General features: G+C 42.9%; 1 pseudogene; it reads right to left on the reverse strand.

Annotated features, from left to right (window-relative positions):
• Window positions 1–3,130: 3,130 nt before the first annotated feature.
• On the reverse strand, window positions 3,131–11,910 carry LOC123596895 (annotated as a pseudogene).
• Between the last annotated feature and the right edge of the window lie 6,583 nt (window positions 11,911–18,493).

Below are 18,493 nucleotides of genomic sequence, written 5' to 3' on the forward strand. Positions count from 1 at the left end.
TGAACACCCAGAGTATTTAACCTATTTGGTAGTGGGGAAAAAAGTACAGACCTTTGGCCCAAAGCCTAAAAAAAAAACCCAATAAGAGCTCAAGAGGCAGCAGTTTGGGAAGCGGTTAAGTATGTAATTAAAAAACAAATCTAGAATCCTCAGACTGCATTAGATAAACTCTCAGGGTTTCTGAGGGTCAATGTTACAAGACATCTAATCCAATCGCCCATTTTGGATTTGAATCCCATTATATCCACGCCAAGTGGTTGTATAATGCCTTATCATTGTGAGGACAGGGAACTTAGCACATCTCCCTAACTCTGATCACAAGGAAGATTTTCATATGTGGACTCCGAATCTATGTCACGGTAATTTTTACTAATTGGTTCTGGGAAAATCAGTGGGAGGGGGCACACAAAACAAGTTCCAAATTCTATTCTACAGGCATTACACTTCCAAAGGCAGACTGACACCTCCAATTCTGTCAACAGCTCCTGCATTCCAGGTCTGTTGAACAGACTCCAATGTGTTTATGACAGTTTGTGACTATGGCACCCAATCTCAAACCCCTGCTCCAAGTTGCAGCCTGAGCAGAACACAGTCAGTCAGAATTTCTATCAGCCTCATTTCAAGCAGGGGATTCTAATTAAATAAAGCCCTTTGGTAACTTTGTTCTACAACTGAAACCTATCGAATGTTTTATCAACTACTAAATCTTTCCCACAACTATTTACTAGGTAATACTGCTACCAGTCCCCCCCCCCCCCCCCACCACACACACACACGATACTAATAACAACTAACATTTTTCTCTGTTACTCTGTGCCAGGGATATTCAGCTGTTCTCCATACATTAGCTCACTTAAGTTACTATGAGTTAGCTATTATTATTACTCCCTTTTACTGATGCAGGAAGTAACTCTTAAGATTCAAGGTGCTTGCTGAAGTTTATACTTCAAGTTATACAGGGAACTGATGGCAGAACTAGGGAATGGCCTCAAGCTCTTTAGTTGCATATAGAAAACATCTCATAATGAGTTGGCTTTTCTGGACTCAAGTGAAAGGCTGGTTGCATATTTCCATTGTATCAGTTTATATTGGCTTACCACCCTGATTGATCCAGATATTTTTGGATCCTGAGCTGGCATTTGATACATTCATTCTCACCCTAGGTTTCGAGTCATCAGCATCAGCTTCTTTTCTAAATCTCATCCAAGATACTCACATAAAGGTAATACTGGACAGGGCCAAAGTAAGACAGACCCTCTGATGCATCATGCAAAGCCACCTCCAGGTCAACATCTATCTATTAATCAACAACTTTGGATAGTAGTACTCAACGACGTATGTGGCTTCATAATTATACTATTTTTCTAGCTGAAGATTTCTCAACTCTAATGTCACAACATACTGGTGTGGTGTAATCAACTGTGAGGTGTTTCATAACTAATTTGCTTCTTAAAAAAATAGAGTGGATTAAAGATTACCACCAAATTAAAGCCACTCTCATTCACTGCCACTTTGTCAAACTTTCTTGAGTGTGATAAATATGGTAGGAGTTAGAGCTAGCATGAGAATAATAGTGGATATGTCCTTGGGAGAGTGACAAATAGAAAACTCAACTCTCAAGTGGGTAGTGGTGGAAAAACAGATGATAAATGTTGCGCTGGTCCACATTTTTCCATCTTGTTTACAAGGATTTAATGAGAAACTTTGTCAAATTCATTTAGAGTATTTTCTCTCTCCATTCCCATGGCCATGACCTTGTATCAGATTCTTATCCTCTCTTTCATATAGTATTAGAATGGATTTTTTACCTTTTTATTCTGAAAAAATATCAAGTGTATAGAAAAATGGAAGGAATAGTTAAAATGAACATCCATATACCAACCCATATTCAACACTTCAACTTATTTGTTTTATCTGTATTTATATGTATGCATTTTATTATCTGAACTACTTGCAAGTAAGTTGCAAGCGTCATGACAATCCCCCCCGTGGGACCAGTCATTTGCCTGCTTTATCTCTTCCTTGCTTTTCCTCTGAATTGTTCTGTATCTCATAGAGCCAGTGCCTGCAAACTACGTTTCCCATTCTCTCTGGCGACTGGGTTCTGTTTAGGTTTTGGCCAATGGGAAGCATTGGCTGGAGATAAGATGGTAAAAAAGAGAGAAGAAGACAGGATATTTCTACTTCCCTTGCTGTGTTTTAGGAAGTGTCTTTGGCAGCGTCTTTGTCTATTTCTGTCAAACAGCCCCTTTCTCCATGGTCCAATCTTCCACAGGAGAGCTCCTGTCAATTCCTGAACAGCCTTGGCTCCGGGGCTGTGATAACACCACTTCCTCCCATTGTTCCTCAAACTCAAGAGCTTTCTGCCTTTGTTAATCCCTGGACTGCCTCTTTTTACCGTTTGCCCTTTTAACTCTTCCAACACCTTTTTAACCAGTTACTGAATCCCCTCTTATGAACTCTCTTGTGGGTTCTATTTTCTTTTTCTTTTTTCTTTTCTTTTCTTTTCTTTTCTTTTCTTTTCTTTTCCTTTTCCTTTTCCTTTTCTTTTTTTCCCCCCTTTAAGGTGTGCACTTTATCCAATTGGTCTCATGTCAGTGTATACCTAAAACCTGGCTGCCTCCATGCCTCAACTCCACTCCCAGGGAAACCAAAGCCTTTATATATCTCAGGTTGAGAGGGCAAGGAGGAGAGCCATGATGGCAGACCATCCAAAATAAAACAAAAAGAACAAGTATTAAGATGAAGATTAAAACATTTTGGACTATCTAATTTATACAAATGCAATGCTATCACCTTCCCCTGTGTGGACTCAGGCAAGGACTGGCCCTTGTCCTTAGGGAGAAATGGGGTGTCTTTGGGGGAAGGCACGGGGACTTCCTGTAACAACGCATCCCACGATATTTGGAATGACTATTAAAAAAAAGAACAGCATACATTCAAAATCCCCAGCCACATTGTAGAACTTGGGGGATGCTCGCTCGGACCAACTGCTGTCCCCTTCACTGTTGCAGTTTTAAAATCCTGAGTCAAGCTCCACCCCCACCCCCAACACTAAAAACCAAAGGACAAAACACACAACATAAACAAAACCAAGGCAAATAAAGCCATGCCAGTATCATCTTGTTTTCTTCGCAAGTTAGGTTTTGTCAAGAAAGGGTGTAAGGCACAAAACTAACAATAGTCCGCCTAACTGCCTCTGCGGTGGCCGATGGAGGGGCCGGACTCTGCATAATCCTGCTTCCTGACCCATGTCTGCTGGAAGGTGGGCAGTAGGGGCCAGGATGGAGCCGCCGATCCACATGGAGTGCTTGCGCTCAGGCGGTGCCATGATTTCGAGCTTCATTGCGCAGGTTGCCAGGGCGGGGATCTGCATTCCATCAGCGACGTCAGAGTACATGGTGGTGCCACCAGACTGCACCCTTTCGGCGTAGAGGTCCTTGAGGATGTGGCCGTCACGTTTCTTGATGGAGTTGAAAATAATTTCGTGCATGCCACAGGACTGCATGTCCAGGAAGGGAGGTTGGAAGAGCGCCTTGGGGCAGCAGACCGTCTCATTGCCAGTGGTGATGACCTGCGGTTCTAGCAGCTCCTACATCGCTCTTCTCCAGGGAGGAGCTGGAGGCCGCGGTGGCCATGTCCTGCTGGAAGTCCAGGGCGAGAAGTCTAGGGGAGGGCGTAGCCCTTGTAGATGGGGGCAGTATGGGTATAGGTGACCCAGTCACTGGAGTCCTCCAGGATGCCGGGGTACAGCCAGACGCGTGCAAGAATAGCATGGTCTGGATGGCCACATATACGTGACTGGGGTGTTGAAGGTCTCCAACATGATCTGGGTCTCCTCTCACGGTTGGCTCTAGGGTTCAGGGGGACCTCGGTCAGCAGCATGGGGTGCTCCTCGGGGGCCACATGTAGCTCATTGTGGAAAGTGTGGTGCCAGATCTTCTCTATGTCGTCCCAGTGGGTGAAGATACCATGCTCGATGGGGTACTTCAGGGTCAGGGTGCCCCTCTTGCTCTGGACCTCATCACCCATGTAGGAGTCCTTTTGGCCCATGTCCACCATCACGCCCTGGGGCACCCCACGATGTAGGGGAAGACAGCTTGGGGGGGCATCATCATCTGTGAAGCAGGCCTTAGCACCTGCTGTAGCCGTTGTCTACGAGGAACACAGCGGGGTGGTCATTCAGTGAACTGTGATGGTGTAGACTGAGGCGTAGCAGCTGAGGCGCTGGGGTGGTCAGGGATAGGGGTTTATGCTCACGGGGTGGACTCTCACTGGGGTCGCAGGTTCTGTTTTCTTGATTCTGAATACCACAGCCTTTAAATTCTTCGACAAACTTCTCCTAAAAATAAGTATTCTATCAACCTCAACACCATTATCACTTAAGAAAACTAATAATAACTCCCTGATATCATATAATACTTCAGTCCATATTAACATTGCCTTGTCTCCAAAATACTTTTTATAGGATTTCTTCAAAGTAATGCAATGTTAAATCATTTCATTTGATTATTATGTTTTTTTTTTAGCTTCTCTTATTCTAGAACACTTCCAGGACTTTTTTTTCCCCCCCTCTATGACATTGGCTTTTTGAGATCCAAAAGTTGTCTTCTAGAATTTTCCACATTCTAGATTTTTTCTGATTTTTTTTTCTTTTTGCTGCTGCTGGACTTATTTCTAAACTTCCTTCATTATTTTATAATCTGGAAGTTAGGCATAAAGGCTTGATTAAATTCAAGTTAAATTTTTTTTGGCAAGAATGCTTTTTAGATGTTGCTATTTATTTCATATTGTGTCACAACAGGAAACAACATTATAGGATGTCCCACTATGAGTGATGAAATGTTTAATCACTTAAATAATATTATGACTACTAGATTTCATAAGTAGTCAATTATAAGGGTATTTGCCACTTGTGCATTTTGTTTTTGGCACTTTGTAGCCCTGTATGATACCTAACTGAATGCTAGCATTCTATTTCTATTATATTTTAAGCTTATGCTTTGTATATATAGCTTAGGGACCTATGTAATTTCTATAGAATGGAGATTGTATGTGTTCTGTGAATATTTGTGAAATGAATGGCCAGCCATGAGTATCATAGCAGTGTGATTGCTTGCTTTTATATCCTAGGTCTTTACTTACTGATCTCTTTCTTACTAGTCTCTTTTACTCTTAGCCTTTACATCCAGTAAAAACAAACAAACAACAACAAACCACAGTGAAATAGAAGTGGGTTAGGACTAAAGTCAACTTTAGTTGACTCAACATTCAAATTAGTTGACTCAGCATGTCTGAAAATAAACTCATCATCTTTCCTACCAAACTTGCTCTTCTCCCTTTATTGCTTAACATGGTGATTAGCATCATTCGATGGCACCAACTGCCAACTGAGGATGTATCCTTGACCCCTGACTGTCATTCACACTCCGTATCTAATTATTCCCCAAGGTGTGTCCATTTTGCTGTCCTCAATAACTTGAATCTTACCACCATAACTCAAGTTCAGTTTTTCACCAACGCTTCTGTAGACTACTTCAAAAACTGCCCTCCTTGCTTCTAGGCTCACACCCTCAAATCTTTCTTCCACATTACTTTCAGAAAGTTCATTCTGATATGCAGATTTTCTCGTTTCATTCTCCTGCTTAAAATCTTTTAATTGCTCTCCATCACCTACAGGATGCAAGGCCTTCCATAGCAAGGTGCTGTTCAGCTCTCCAGTCTCACATCTTGATGCTCTGTTTCTTGAACCTTCCACACCGATGCTCACACATCACAGTTCCACAACAGGCTGTGCTTTCTCATCTACGCACTTGTACCCACGCTATCCTTCCACCCTGACATCTCCTTCCATGTCGTACTCACCTGGTTACCTCTGCTCATGCCTCAAGTCTCAGCTAAAGAGATATCTTTATGTGAATCCTTCCCTGATGCTCTCAGGGAAATTATTCTTGAATCCCAGTACCTAGCACAGTGCTGGTACAAGGAAGTGAGCAATACTTCTTTCCAGCCCCCTGAAGGGGGTACTCAGTCCTCAAAAGGCTTTCCCTGAGCCTTCTTTCAATCTGAATTGATCCCTCTATCCCTTTTAATTGCTCTCTCAGTAAAATTTTCCTTATTTTCCTAGACTCACGATGACTGGATATAAATATAAAGATATTAAAAATATAAAAAACATATCCCCAAAATCTCAAGGCTTGAAGCAGAGATCCTTAGGCCAGCATCGAGGCTCCTGCCTAGGCCTATAGGGAAAGCCTGGGGACAGAAGTCTAACGAGGCCACAGAAATCATCAGGCCAGAGTATGTCACCACCAGGAGTGAAGGGCCAAGATCCAAATTGGGATGCGGGAACCACAGCAGGGCTAGAGCTGCAAGAATCCCACTGCGCCCCTCTTTTTCATCTCTCTTTGGGGCTGTGAGGCTGGTGGTGAATCTAGAAGTTTGTAGTTTGTAGCAGCCCTATGAAATCACAAAACAAGGCTGATAATAGTTGTATAAGAAGGAAGACTGGGCATTGGTCTTAAATTGTGGTACATTAAATAACCATTTCTTTTTCTTGAATGAATCATTCTGTTTTTCTGCATCTTTTAGAGCATAGGCAAATGAAAAAACAGGGACCTAAGAAAGAATAAAAATAAACCAATGATGAATTTTAATAAGCCCAATTCAGAAGAATGCAAATACTACTGCATGAATCTGGATAGGAGAAGGAAAAATGTTTTAAAAAGTGATTATACAAAGAATGATAAAAATAGCAGTATAATGTATGGGAAAATGTTACACATGGAAAATAAGAAACCACTCTCCTAACTTCCTCATTGGCTTAGTATCTGATAATCATGTCATTTTTCTTCCTAAAATCCTCTAATGCTTTCCTAATATATTTGGAATAAAATCCAAAAACCTTAGTGTGACCTGCAAAGTCCTGAGATCTGTCTCCTGTCCACATTTCCAGCTGCATTTCACACCTCTCTTCTCTGTCACTGGATTCTAACCACACTGGCCTTCCTTCTGTTTTTCAAATACACTAAGTCCCTTTTTTCCTCAGGGTCTTTTGAAGATATTTCCCCCTCTTCCTGGCGTGGTCCTAATCCCCTGCCCCCGACCCTGTGCCAGCTTCTCCTCTGGGCTATACTTCTCCCCACAGCCCTCAAAACCCTTTCCCTGATCCCTCTTCCCATCTAAATTAGCCTCTAACCCCATTCATTTCTCTCTTAGACAAATTTTCCTTTATTGCACGAATCAAAATTTGTAATCATATATTCATCTGGGTGGTTATTTGTTTGGTATTTGAAATCTTCATAAGTGTAGGAACCATGTCATTTTGCTTAATGCTAGACAGTAGGCGGGGCACCTGGTGGCTCAGTTGGTTGACTGTCCAACTCTTGGTTTTTGGTTCAGGTCATGATCGCATGGTTCGTGAGATCAAGTCTTGTGTCTGGCTCTGTGCTAACAGCAAGGAACCTGCTTGGGATTCTCTCTTCCCCTCTCTCTGCCCCTCTACCACACATGCTCTCTGTCTCTCTCAATATAAATAAATATTTTTATTAAAAAATTTTTTTTTAATATTCCTTTATTTTTGAGAGAGACACACAGAAAGAGAGACAGAGAGACAGAGCATGAGCTGGGGAGAGTCAGAGAGAGAGGGAGACACAGAATCCAAAGCAGGCTCCAGGCTCTGAGCTGTCAACAGAGAGCCAGACGTGGGGCTCGAACTCACAGGCCGAGAGATCGCGACCTGAACTGAAGTTGGCCGCTTAACCTACTGAGCCACCCAGGTGTCCCAGTAAATAAACATTTTTTTTTTTTTATAATATATGAAATTTATTGTCAAATTGGTTTCCATACAACACCCAGTGCTCATCCCAAAAGGTGCCCTCCTCAATACCCATTAAACATTTTTTTTAAAAAAAGGCCTCTAGGGCTTCGACTTAGGACATAGATATATATTTTAAAGTGCCCCAGATGCATGTAATGTTCAGGTAGACTTGAACTCTAAAAAAAGCTGGTAAAAATGGTGCCATATGCTGTTCTGGGGATTATTCTAAAGCCAAAGGAACAGCCTTATCCCCAACCCCAAGCCAGTTACATATGCAGAATACTGTGCAAGAGAGAGAGGAGAACGAGAAGTTACCAGGATCTCAGTGTTCATCATCTGAGGTTGTCCCCCACCACGACTGAAAGAGAGCTATTTGTGCTTTCTACCCAAACTCTGCCAAGCTCAGAGGGGAGGTGGGCTCTAATATTGTGTGTAAATATCACAGTCTTGTTGGAAGGAGGACATCTGCTTAGGCAGAGGACATGTTGATTTACCCAGCCTCTGCCCATGCAGGGTGACAGAGGATGGGACACGGACGGCAGGGCAAAGGTAGAGGGTGAGAGGGAGGGGCCTGTGCTGCCACCGTTTGGCCTGCATTTCCCACGCACCATGGAATATCACACCAGTATCATTAAGCTGGAGTCTTTGGGCTATTGCTCCCCGCTGAGAGAGAGAAAGGCTGGCTGAGGGAATCCTAACAGTTGCGGGGGTGGGGGTGGAGGGGTGAAATGTTGGTGAGGAGAGCTGAGGAGGGGTGAGGAGGGTCAGCAGGAGTGGACCCCCAGAGCAGGGCCGTGGGGAAGCACTGACAGCCTTTTGAAGAGCTCTCACGGATGCCCGGTGAGGGAGCCAGAGGATTTTGAGGTTAGTTCAGCATTAGGCAGCAAAGAAGTAGGAGATAGCAGACAGGGGAGCTTAAGAGCAGCCAGCTGTGTGAGAGGCGGTCATCCCTTGTCAACTCCTTCTCGGCACAATGGAGTAGCCAGTGTAAGGTTCTCAATCCTGGCTGCTTGGTAGCATCACCTGGGAGCTTATAAAATTATTGCTACTCAGACCTCACCCCCCAGACCCCTCACCTCGAGTCTGACTGACTCAAATGTTACATTACCTCCCAAAGACATGGTGCAGGGCGTCTCCCTTTCAGAGCCCCTCTCCCATCTGGGGCACCAGTCACCCATCAAAGGTGAGCCAGACCCCACGGCCTGCCTTCAAGCCCAAGCCACTAGCCACGGGTTCCAGTGCTGAGTGGAAACGTATGACACCATAGACACAGGCAGGTGGGAGAGATTACAAAGTAAATTTAAGAGAGTGCAAGGAAAACATGACAAATGAAAGTCGTACAGTGAGAGAATGGGAGGGTCGCCTGGAAGCTCCTAGGGCTTATTTTGCATGTGCACAAGGAGTGAGTTATTAGCGATAGCGACAATAGGGCTTTCTCAGAAATGGAAGATGCCTTTTACTAAAAGAGAAAGTAAACATTACTTAGAACAAATCTCATATCATACCTTAATGTTTACAAAGGAGACAGAGGGAGAGAGGGCAGGAAAGAACAGATTTCCCAGGGGAGGAAATTGCAATGAGAACAAGTAATCTGGATCAAGCCAGAGCATGTTTGAACAAAAAGAATACCCGAGGACAGAGGAAACTCTAAGGATAAGATAGGATTTTACAGAGCAGGAACCCCTACTAGATGGATTTTAGACTGTTTTAAAGTGGCGAATGTAGTCAAATGCCAGAGCAAGAGGTTCTATAAATGAATGCTATTTCCTATAGGTTTTGATGCTTGGAGGCTTTTCCCAAGTTGAGAATAAATATTTCTAAATTAAAGACAACTCTAACCTCCAATTAGGGGAATGGTTAAGTAAATCATAGTGGACAGCATGAGATGGAATAGTACGCTACCTTTAAAAGTGGTTCAGATGACGGGGTGCCTGGGTGGCTCAGCTGGTCATGTGAGTCTTGATTTTGGCTCAGGTCTTGATCTCGTGATTTGTGAGATGGAGCCCCGGGTTGAGCCCTGTGTCAAGCTCCACACTGACAGCACGGAGCCTGCTTGGGATTCTCTCTCTCCCACTCTCTGCCCCTCCACCTCCCCCTCCCCCGCTAGTGTGCTCTGTTTCTCTCTCTCTCAAAATAAATAAACATTAAAAAAAACGATGCAGATGACATAAACCCAGGATAACACAGACTGATTAGGTTTAAAGAAACAAGACACAAACTACGTGTGCTTACAACTCTGTGAAAAATGTGAACTTTCTTGTATACTTCTTTGCTGCCAATTTCTAAGTTTTAATCAATGAGTACATATTATTGTAATACTTAGAGAATCAAAAGATAAATATTATTTACAATCTTACAGCCCTCTTTCATGTTTTATATCCTTTTTTTTTCCCACCTATGTGCTCACAGAAGGTACTTTTGACACCACCACTAGGTTCCTGGTTATTTATCTCTCCCTAGGCTACAAACACTGCTATTTATGTCTCGGGCTTCCTTCTCCCAGTGCTGAGCTGCCAAGCATTTTATTCCTCCAATGGCTTTTTTCTGAAGATACCATATCAACTTCAAGGCAGTTTCTTAGAATACCCTGACTGCTAGGTAGGCATCCTCCAACATTTAGCACATATTGTTTTCCATACAGTTTGTATTAATTTTCTATTGCTGAGAAACAAATTAGTACAAACATGGTGGCTTAGAATAATTCTTTTATTATCCCATGGTTTCTGTGGTTCAGGAATCCAGGTATGCATTAATTGAGTCTTCAGCTCAGGGTCTCTCAAGGTTGCAGTCAAAGTATTGACCAAGGCTATGAGGCTCAGGGTTTTTTTCAAGGTCAGTTTTTGTTGTTGTTTGTTTGCTTGTTTGTTTGATTGTCTTGCCAGGATTCGGTCTTTTTGAGATTTTGGGACTAACCCCCCCTTTCCAGCTGTTTATTGGCTAAGGATTACTCTTAGCATCTAGTGGCTACTTCCATGTGGCCCTCTCACAGTATGTCCACTTACTTCTTCAAGGCCAGTGGAGAGTAGCTGCTCTTGCTTTGTGTATCTTTTAGAGGCTCACCTGATTAGGTAAGGCCCACCCAAGGTAACCTTTTGATTAGCTCAAAGCTGACTGAATAGAGTCCTTGTTTATACCTGCAAAATCTCTTCTCCTTTGCCCCATAATTTAACCTAATTATGAGAGTGTTGTCCTCTCATATTCAATTACATAGAGTGGTGTACACCAGGGGATGGAAATCTTGGGGTCCATATTAGAATTTTGCCTACCGCAAGATTACAGGGGTGAATTAAGGGTACTACAAATATTGGATTAGAATTTATTTAAAATATATTTTAACTGAAATTAATAATAAAACTAACATGCTCTTAATATGTTACATGCCATTTTTTGCACGTATTTCAACATTGTCTTGCCATTTGTGTTTGCTTCAAGAATTTCCCAAGAATGCAACGTAAGCTTACTTTACAAAAAGAAGCACCATTTGCAACAGTTATCTCTGGTAATCTGGATTTCCTTGAAACTGTAAAACCAATGAAGGAATAAAAGAATCAACCAAGTAACCAAACACAGCCTGGAAATAAATTGGAGACTGAGGGGAATAAAGGGATATTTATGGCTTTTCATACGGGGGGGATGACATTTCAGGCTTCCTTTGAAACAGAAAAGTCCTGCTGTTAAAAAATTGAAAAATTTTCAGAAGCATCTACTGAGGTAGGGTGGGGGTATGTGATGTGTGTCGAGGCAGTGAAAGTTGATATTTCCTGGCCCTGTCTGGGGTTAAGAGACTGCCTGCTCTCTTACCTCATAGCCAAGTAGCTCTCCAGTATTTCCAACCCAGCTGGGAAAACAGCATTGGCTAGCACTTTTATGGCGCTTACTGTGTGGGGGGCATTGTTCAAAGCTCTTTTTATGTAGTAACTCGCTGAGTCCTTCCAATAATTCTGCAAAGTATGTGTACTATTACTATTATTATTGCAGGTTGAACCCATTTGCATGTTTTTATCTTCATCTTTTCTGCTTGGCTGCTCTATTCTACTTTTCTTTGCAACACTGTAGTCCCTGCTCCTCATTCTCTTTCTCGCATCAGCCATTTTGTGCAGCCACTGGTCTTGTGGCTAACTTTCTTGCCTGTTAGCGTTTAATACTTGTGTGACAAACCTTTCCATGGTCTCTACTAGTACTCAATCTCTTCCATGCTCACTATGATTAGATGAGAGCCGCATTCTTTTATGTTTCTTGGAATGGCCGTGTAGACAGTGCAGACTCCTGAACATTGGCCACCATTCCCAATGGAATAGATTTTAGAGCATTTTGCTAGAAAAATCTTGATCTAAATCTTGGTTGCAGGTGGCTGAAACCCAAGTCAAATGATCTAAAGCATAAAATAACATATTCATTCTCGTAGATTTTAAGGATAGTGAAGGCTCACAGAAGTGAGCTCACAGAAGCAGCTCAAGAAGATACAGTAGCTCGTAGAACTTTAAGCATCAGAGTCTCAGAGACAGGAACTGTGGACTCCTTTCTTGACTCTGGCCTCTGCTTGGCTTCATGTTGCAGCATGGCCCTCTCCACACGGCAGAGAAGACTGCCATCACTAGCTCCAGAGCTGCCTCATCTCCTTTTATCCAACACCACAGCAAGAGGGCTTCTTTCATCCAACATCCGAGTGTCACTCACAGGGAAAGGTTCCGATTGGCCTACTTTGGGAGGCTTGTGATTGGCCCAGCCCATGTGAACTTCCCATTTGTTTCAGGGGTAGAGGTGCAGCTATGCCTGTAGGTTCACTGGGAGAATTGGAGCTTCCCAAAGGAAAGCGGGCTGTGTTTCAGAGGGGATGGGGAATCATGCTAGGTGGCAAAACCTCTAGCTGCCACTGACCAATAGCAGCAGGGAGATCTTCAAATACAACTTAGCCTCCAATAAAGTGTCTAAATAATATTCTCCCTAACACTCAGTTTTCATCTGGGTGACATGATTTAAGATATGGTTTACGCGGAATGCAAACTGTAGAACACCATTCAGCAAGCGAATCACAGTGCTGCCCGAGCCATATTGGGCTTTATGATGGTGCAAACCCATAAATTAAAAATTGCTGGGAATCAGTGGAAATTTTCTGTACAGGGACAGGAAGATCTCAACCCCAGGAGGGAGAAAGCTAAAAGAGCTGGCACAAGGAGCCAGAGTAGGGCCTCGTTGAGCCCCAAGTTAGCATTTGCTATATTACTATTTAAGATGATGATGTATACATCGGATATAGCACACCATTGTCTGGAGAATGCAGAGCTTGATGGGAGATGTCAGAATGCCACTTGAGTAGGAGAAGGTGGCTCAACAGTGGCAAGTGTACTTTTTGCCATTGTCAGGAATCAGCAAAAACAGCCAGTACATTCTGTGTTCCATTACTGGTTTTGCTATAATTAACAATCAAGGGTTTGGAGGGAACTAAAGAAAGGGAATGAGGTAGGAGTGGGAAAGGGGGAAGTGGCATTCATGAAATACTTTACTAATTTGAATTTGGGAAAAGAGTTTTGGGATTTTCTTATAGGACCACACCTTTAAAGCCTTCATCTGGGTAAAATCAAGATGAAATATTTGCTGACTGCTTATACCCTATGGGGCGGTGGGATGTTCTTTCTAAGAGCTTCTGAAATCTTCTTTTCAAGGAAGTCTCTGTTAGAAAAAAGACAATAGGATGTTTGTAGTTTCCTCCCTTCCTCCCTTCCTCCCTCCCTTCCTTCCTTTCTTCCTTCCTTCCTTCCTTCCTTCCTTCCTTCCTTCCTTCCTTTTTTCTTGGTAAATTCTAGCTGATGGTAGTTCAGAACCATGCTTTGTGTTGTTTAGTTTTCTTTTATGCAGAAATGCAATGCTTGGACATGTCATGAACTTAGCAAAGAAAAAGAATATGCTTTTAAAAGAATTTGGTACCCCAAATTTGGAACCCAGAAAATTGGAATCTATGAGGAATGCACATCTAAATCTTTAACTTGGCACCTCCGGGGGGTTGTGGGTGGGAGTGGGGTGGGGGGATGTAATTCAAATACCAGCCTGGAGGAATCATTTCGATTACGATGTAAGAAATGTAAGAAGTTATTGTAATGAGGTCAGTTCTGGTCCTTATGTTATTAGCCGACCAGTGAGGATGCAGATGAGGTGGAACAGAAATTAATTAGAGTATTATGAGGGCTTTACAATCTAAGGTATTCAGAAACTGAGCAAAACTAGGTCTGTGTTCTTAAAAAAAAGATTATAGAGAGACCTTATTAAAGCACAGAAGGCTCAGCTATTTAAGATGGTGACATACATAGAGGCAGGAATGTGCAAAGAGAAGCTGAAAGGCAGCCAGGCCCTGAAGGAATTTCAGTGGAATTTCTTCACCGGAGGAGTAGTTAATAAATAGAGCAGATTTCTAAGGGCAGAAACTAGAGCAGCTACTACAAATAGTTTTTTTTTTTTTTTTTTTAAAGGAAGGGAGTGATAGGAAGTTAGAGAGGAAAATGTTGAAACAAAGAAAACAAGTCTTTTAGCTAGCAATCCCGGCCACCTCCCATGCAAAAATGTCTGCTCCCTGACATTGAGACTGCTGTATCATTTAATAATCATAAAACACACTGTGGAGTTGGCCTTGGGTGTTAGTTTTAGATTAATGCTAGATATCATTAAGAACTGCATGTAATATAATACTTTTCCAAAGTCTGAAAGACCATTTGCTTTGTCTTGCTGCCAGCATTTCTGCTATTTTCCATTGCACAGAAGGACAGAATGGAGGGCTAGAAATCCTTTTGTGCTCTGGGATGGTCTCTACTCCCGCTTTGATGTGTCCCTCATAGTCTGATACAGGAAGCCTTCTCGGGGGCAGTTTTAATATAGTGTGTGCTTATGAATCCAAGGCTCTGATTCTTTTATTTCTATTCTCGATCAGGTAGGTTGGGATGGTTACTAGCTCATTGTGCACGGGGCTCTTATTCTTCAGATTGTCAAATGATGACAAAAAGGGAATGGATGTAAGTGCGTGTATCTTTGGGCCAACATGTCTGCAACTTCATCAATATGCAGATTTCTTCCCGCCTCACCAATCAAAAAATTTTTTTACCAAGATTCAACTTGGCAAAAACTAACTTTAGAATTTGCCAATTGATTCATAGGGTTGGAACTGTTAGCTGTGATTTCTGTTCTCAGTTCTCTATGTGGGTCCCTCTCACTATCCATGAAAACTGAAAGAAATATTTACCCCCAACCTTCAGATTTCATGGCAGAAGGATTCTGTCAGGGCAGCAGCCCCTGATTTATGGGGAGGCTGACAGGTGTGTGGGATGACTGGTGTTGCCACACGGCAACACTTCCCAGACCGTGGGCCTCATGATCCCCTCGGATGTCAGTAGAGATGCAGATTCCTGGGCTCCATGCTCAGACCTACTGAAATGGAATTCCTGAGTTCGGGACCTATGGATCTGCAGTTGTTTTCCAGTCACACGGGTGATTCTGAGACCTGTAGGCCCAGAGGACTGGGACTTGTAATTTGAAGGAGAAGACATGACAGAGGCTAAGTAGGAAACCTTATGGATATTTGCTTTCATTTCAGCTTTCATTTCCCAAACATTGCTGGGAAGAGCAATGGCAGGGGTCACAGTGGGTCCAGAGCAGCAGCAATTTGGGGGTATCAGGCAAGCAGGATATGGAATCATAAAATCTGTGCAGGAGTAGACAGGGGCCAGGTGACAGGCTCGCATTCTGGGAGTTTATTAGAAAATAGAAAATAAGTGATGAATGGAACATTCTGATATCCCATGTGTATTGGAGATCGTTGATGGTAAATCTGGCTGACTCAAGCTCAACACAATATACTTGCACATGGAAGGAAAAGCTGTAGTGTGAGCTAGCCCCGGAGGAATTGAAGGTATGGCTGGTGATCTCTCTTGCAGTTCCCTTGGCTGAGAGAGGGCATAGTACCTCTATCAACCATCCTCCTGTCTGTACCAATGGAAAAGAGGGATTGCCTTGGAGAAACTCAGGATGTACTCGCTGAAAGTAAGGTTGTAAAATGGAGTGGATGTGAGGCAGTCAAAATAAACTACTCTTTCAACCAAAAAGCAAGAAGCAAACCAAGGAGAGTCAGTCTTATTCTGTGAATAGCCAGCAGTCAGAGGCCCTCCAGTAAGCAGGATGAGGTGGGTGGTCAAAGGGCCAGATTAAAATCAGGAACTTCATAAGAACCGAAGAAAGAGATAGAGTTAGCTGGAGGGCAGGTACTCTGCAGTTAAAGGGAGACTTGTCAATGTTAATCTGCTTATAAAAGATGGAGGGGGCTGGCCTTTGCTCCTCTGCCAATAGACTCTTCCCAATCTGTGATAGTTCCACTTTGCGAGCCCGCCCCCGGCAGGGGTTCCCTCTGCTGTGCGACCTTCACTTCTGCTTGGTTCCCAGCGGAGATACTGCTCAACGTCTTTCTTGCCTCCTCGGCCACTGCATTTCTCCATGTTTCCATGGGGGCTGTTAAATTGCCAGGGCTTTTCACTCTCTTGCCTATCCCCCTCTGGGCCAACCTTGCTAGACTTAGGGGACACCGTGGCTTAGGCCAGCCAGGCCAGTGCCATGACTGGTTAAATAGGCCTTTGTAGATTGGCCTGGGAATCACACCACTATTTATAATAATTTTTTTTTTCCTATGGGGAAATTCTTTGAGTTCCAAACACCCCATTGACTGGTGACCTTTTAGAACACAGTCCTATCTAGGCTCCACAGTGGGGTGAGGTCACTAGAAGTTGTCAGAGCCAAGCTGGGAACAGCAAACCAAGGCCAGGCCAAGCTGGGGTTAGATGGTGAGCTCACAGCAGAGAGATTTCGAAGTCAAGTAGAGATTTGAATGCCTAAGTGTGTGGATGAATCTAAGATTAACCTTGCTGGGATAAGGGTCGGGCAGGGAGAGGTTGGGTGACATGATAAGCAGACCAGGTGAGGTAAACCAGGGTGAGTAAAATGTGCTGTGGGGCTAGAGATGTACATTGGCAGTGCCTTTGTTATCTCACCCCCCTCATGGGGCCTGACTGCTTTGAAGTGGGAAACTTGGCCACTGTTCTCTCCCTGAATAAATAAAGCACAATCCCTACGGATCGGAGGCAGGGAGAGCTTATCAAGAGCAATGACTTGGGCTGTTGGTACATTTCTGTCATTACCACTTCCTCCACCCAGATCCCTCTGGCTCATCACTCAGATTCCCTGTTGCTGCTTCTTTATCTCTTGGTTCCTCTTTCCCTCTTCCTTTTCACAAAGAATTTCTTCAGTGCAACAGCACCAGTTTTCCAGCCTCCGTGCCTCTGTAACCATACTCTCTGCTTGCCCCACTGCAATGATGAATTGAGCTGCAAGGTAGGGCTTGGACTTCAGAGCAACTCCCCTACTTCTGCAATGGATTTCATCACCTCCTGCCTATTTGCAAATGTGCTTTCTCTCTCCTGCATCACCACCCACTGGAACGTAAATTAAAAACATATAATGTCTTCCACTTAGAAATTAGCCATACCTTGACCCTACATTTCTCCCCAGCTGCTGTCCCATATCTCTGTCTTTTTATAGCAAATTCCTCAAAAGAGTTGGTCTTCTCAATGTTCTCGAATTCTTCTTTCATCTTCTCTCTCCCTTTTCACTTAAAGCTTTATTGAGATGTAGTGTACATGCCATAAAATTCACACATTGAAAGCACTCAGTGATTTTTAATATATTCAAGTTGTCAACCATGACTGTAATCAATTTTAGAATATTCTCATCACTTCAAGAAGAAATCCTTTACCTAATTGGTCATTTCTCCCCATTTTCCTCAATTCACCTTCAGGCCCTAAACAACCCCTAGTCTACTTTCTGTTCCTATAGTTCTGCCTATTGTAGACATTTCGCATAAATAGAATCACACAATATGTGGTCTTTTGTGACTGGCTTCTTTCACTTAGCATATTTTAAAAGCTCATCTATATTGAAGCATGTATCAGTATTTCATTTCTTCTTATGGCCAAATAATATTCCATTGTATGGATATGTCCCATTTTATTTATCTATTTACCAGTTAATGAACATGGGGTTTGTTTCTGTTTGGGGGCTATTACGAATAATGTTGCTATGAACACTCATATACAAGTTTTTGTGTGAGCATAAGTTTTAATTTCTTTTTTATTTCCCAAGGTTTTGTATGAATAAATAATTTACATACCTAGCAATGGAATTGCTGGGTCATATAATAAATCTATGTTTAACATTTTGAGTAACATTTTGAGTAGTCGCCAGACTGTTTTCCAACATGCTGCACCATCTTACACTCCCATCAACAATGTACAAGAGTTCCAATTTCAACAGTTGTAGCCATCACTTGTTTGTAGTCTGTCTTTTTATTATGCCATCCTAGTTACTAGGAAGTGGTAGTGACTGACGGCTGATGGCTAATGATTTTGAGTATCCATTCATGTGTTTATTGGTCATTCATATATGTTCCTTGGGGAAATGTTTATTCATATCCTTTGTCCATTTTTTTAAGTTTATTTATTTTTTTGAGACAGAGATACATGGGGAGGGGGGACAGTGAGAGAGGGAGAGAGAGAGAATCCCAAGCAGGCGCTGTACCATCAGCGCGGAGCCTGATGCGGGGCTCAAACTCGCCAACCATGAGGTCATGACCTGAGTCAAAACTGA

Source organism: Leopardus geoffroyi, chromosome C1 (assembly GCF_018350155.1).
Source record: "Leopardus geoffroyi isolate Oge1 chromosome C1, O.geoffroyi_Oge1_pat1.0, whole genome shotgun sequence".
Lineage (NCBI taxonomy): Eukaryota > Metazoa > Chordata > Mammalia > Carnivora > Felidae > Leopardus > Leopardus geoffroyi.